At 38.3% G+C, this 3,738-nt stretch overlaps 1 long non-coding RNA gene across 1 annotated transcript; it reads left to right on the forward strand.

The window, feature by feature from the left end:
* The first annotated feature begins 2,004 nt into the window (after window positions 1-2,004).
* On the forward strand, window positions 2,005-2,546 carry LOC121751775. The gene is made up of 2 exons (XR_006040183.1): window positions 2,005-2,104; window positions 2,347-2,546. It is a non-coding gene; the product is annotated as an uncharacterized LOC121751775 (long non-coding RNA).
* Window positions 2,547-3,738: the final 1,192 nt, after the last annotated feature.

Consider the following 3,738-nt stretch of genomic DNA (forward strand, 5'->3'; position numbering starts at 1 on the left):
GTACATGGGAGAAATGCAAAATCCCAGACGGAAAAAAAGCAGTTGGATGCAAGTGGGTGTTCACTATCAAACGAAGGCCAGATGGTTCTATAGAGAGGTACAAGGCGCGATTAGTCGCCAAGGGCTACAAGCAGACTTACGGAGTTGACTACGATGAGACGTTCTCACCTGTAGCAAAAATGAATACCATTCGAGTGCTACTCTCAGTTGCTACCAACAGGAACTGGCCACTTCACCAATTTGATGTAACAAACGCATTTCTACATGGGGAGCTGAAAAGAGAAGTGTACATGGAAGCACCCCCGGGATTCTCGGAAGGATTTGCAAAAGGGGAAGGATGCCGCCTAAAGAAAACACTCTATGGGCTCAAACAATCTCCGAGGGTTTGGTTTGGAAGATTCAAAGAAGCCATGAACAAGTACGGATTTCGGCAGAGCAACTCCGATCATACCTTGTTCGTGAAAAGGCGAGATGACAAAATCACATGCCTGATTATCTATGTAGATGATATGATTATCACGGGAGACGATACAGAAGAGATAGAGAGGCTAAAGGGGAGCTTATTCCAAGAATTTGAAATGAAAGACTTGGGAAACCTTAAATACTTCTTGGGAATAGAAGTACTACGGTCTGAAGGCGGAATCTTCTTACGACAGAAGAAATACACCCTCGACATTCTAGCGGAGACAGGCTTGATTGCAAACCAGCCGATACACCAATCTTAGTGAACCACGGGCTACATATCTCTGATGAAGCTGAATTAGCAGACCAAGGAAAGTACCAGCGACTGGTAGGGAAACTCATTTATCTCTCTCACACTAGACCAGACATTGCATATGCATAGGAGTAGTAAGTCAATTCATGCACCGACCACAAAAAGACCACTATGAAGTTGCGTTGAGGATCGTGCGGTACCTCAAAGGAACAGTTGGACATGGAATAATGTTCAGAAAGAATGAACACCGAGGAATTTATGGGTTTACTGATGCCGATTGGGCAAGTAATCCAATTGATCGGAAGTCAACCGCAGGGTACTTCACATTTGTAGAAGGAAATCTGGTAACATGGAGGAGCAAGAAACAAAAAGTGGTGGCATTATCAAGCGCGGAAGCTGAGTTCCGATGAATAAGAAGTGGGTTGATGGAGATCTTATGGCTTAGGAGGTTGATGGACGAGATTGGACTCACACAAGACAAGAGTCAACTATACTGCGACAACAAGGCAGCAATCTACATTTCCGAGAATCCAGTACAGCATGATAGAACCAAGCACGTGGAAGTCGACAGACACTTCATCAAAGAAAAATTGGAAAGTGGAATTGTGGAACTACCATTTGTCCGGTCCGAAGAACAGTTAGCCGACATCCTCACCAAAGCCGTCAATTCAAGAAGCCTCGTGACCATACTTGGCAAGTTGAGCTTTGGAGATCCCACCACTCAACTTGAGGGGGAGTGTTAAGAAAGGAAAAGATATCAAAGAATAACACCAATTATGCTCCACAATATTACACCAAGAATAGAATAGCAAGATTGATATTTGATTGATATCATACCATAATTATACATGTATCAACCCTATTTAAAGGGTAGTCTATGCAGTAATGAAAATCATCAAAGTATCAATTCTACAATCTCTCTTGTTCGTTCTCTATCCCTAATCTATGCCTAATACACCATTCAAGAAGGTGTTCTGTATCTTTATTACTCCGCATCTTTGAGACAGCCAAATATAGGATATTACTTATGAATTTTATGCAGCTGTACGTTGAGTTACTGACTATCAAACAAAACTCATTCGGGTATGCACTTCCTCCAATTCCAAATGTGTTTTTCTCATTTCATACACACAGTGTTCCTCATTCATACAGAGCTAATGCACCTTTAGGTCCTGGATACGGAGCTAGTCCTCGTTTCATGTCTCGAACTAGCCAAGAAGCTCTTGAACCAGCATTTTTGCATATGCCAAGATCTCTTCTAGAAGCTAGCTTTCCCTTTCCATTTCTCAAACCATTGTGCCATGATCCCTCTTCCCTTGCTTGTTCAGGTTGCCAAGTGTGTTAAAATTGGGTTGCCCGAGCTAGTTCTTCTGGCTTTTCTGTTGTCAGGTATAGTCTACATTGATTTTCAGTTTAATTTCTTTTCATTTTTTCTATCTTCTGGTGGAAATTTTCTTGATTTTGATGATAAGTTTGTGTCAAATCATATGTTTCTCCAAGTTGATGATGCATGGAGATAATAGGTGATTGTTGCCTTCATCTGTTTAGTATGTCATCTTTGTTTGCATTCAATTCCAACAAGAATATATACCTTTTTTCATATCTATGTTAATGTTTTGTCTATTGTGTAGATTTCTTAAGGAGCATCGGATGAACGGGGCCGCAAACTCATACAACTTGCAGATTGGAGAAGTGCGAGCGGATTCAGATTAGCTTAACATAAGTGTAGATGGATTCGGGTAAACAAATTGTAATGCTATAGGAGGAATAGTATAATAAAGCAATTGTAAAACTATTTTATTTCATTTAATGTTATTTGAATTTTGTTTTCTTTATTTATTCATTAATTAATTTTGATTTTTTATTAATTTTAAAATAATAATAAAAAACAATATATTAAAAAAAACAAAAATAACATGTTCCGAGCACTTATATGTGCTTGGAAAATGGAAATATTTCAGTATCAGCTCGAAAATTCCGAGCATATGCACGTACTCGCGAATTTCCTAGCATACGCAAAGTGCTCGCAACATCCAATCACAAGTAGGTGCTTGGATTTTCCGAGCAACTGGGTATGTGCTCGCCATGTTCCAAAGTCTGAAAATCATGTAAGTGCTAGGAATATTACGAGCACCTGGGTATGTCCTCGGCATTTTTTGAGCACAATCGGGTGCTCGGATATCCGAGCACTCTAAGGTGCTTGTATAAAAATCCCGACGAAGCAAATACCGAGCACTCTTGGTGCTAGGAAAGTGCTCGGTATATCTCGATTTTCCGAGCATTTTGCCTTATATGTCCGAGCACCTGGTACTCGGCAAAGCCTGTTTCTTTCGTAGTGAAAGTGGGTTTAAAAAGTTAATAGAATATGAGGTATAATTTGATATATTAGTTCTATAATAAAATATTAATGTGAGTTAGAGCATCTCCAAAGGAGTAAGGTATCATCTATTTAACTTCTCAATGAGGGAAATATACCTTTCCAATAATTAATTCCAAAGGGAAAAGGTATATAAAAGGTAAATTGTTTTCTAAAATAAAAAAAAATTGTACAAGATGCATTTTAAAACACAAAGGTATAATACCTTCTCAAATACCTTTCCCATTGGAGAATAATTTTTCATGAAAAGAAGACAAATGTGGTAATTATAAGGTTTTACCTCTCCATTGATGATGGTAATGAACTAATGATACCTCTTTAAAATGGAAAAAAAAGTATAGTACCTTCTCAAATTCAATCTCCTTGAAGAATGATATTTCATGAAAAAAAGACAAATATGATAATTATAAGACTTTACCTTTACATATACCTCTCCCCTGGGAGATGCTCTTAGTAAAATGTGGGTCCATTACCAAAAGTGATAAAAAGTAAAAGTATCAATTAATTGTGAACGAACGAAAAAAAGTTAGTGTCAATTAATTGTGAATGAAGGGAGTAGTAAAAGGTATAGTTAGTAATTAAATAGCCACTTAACATAAGTGATACTCCCTCCGTCCCACAATAGAAGTCACATTTGGTGTGGGCA

Source organism: Salvia splendens, chromosome 10, assembly GCF_004379255.2.
Source record: "Salvia splendens isolate huo1 chromosome 10, SspV2, whole genome shotgun sequence".
In the NCBI taxonomy this organism is placed as follows: Eukaryota; Viridiplantae; Streptophyta; class Magnoliopsida; order Lamiales; family Lamiaceae; genus Salvia; species Salvia splendens.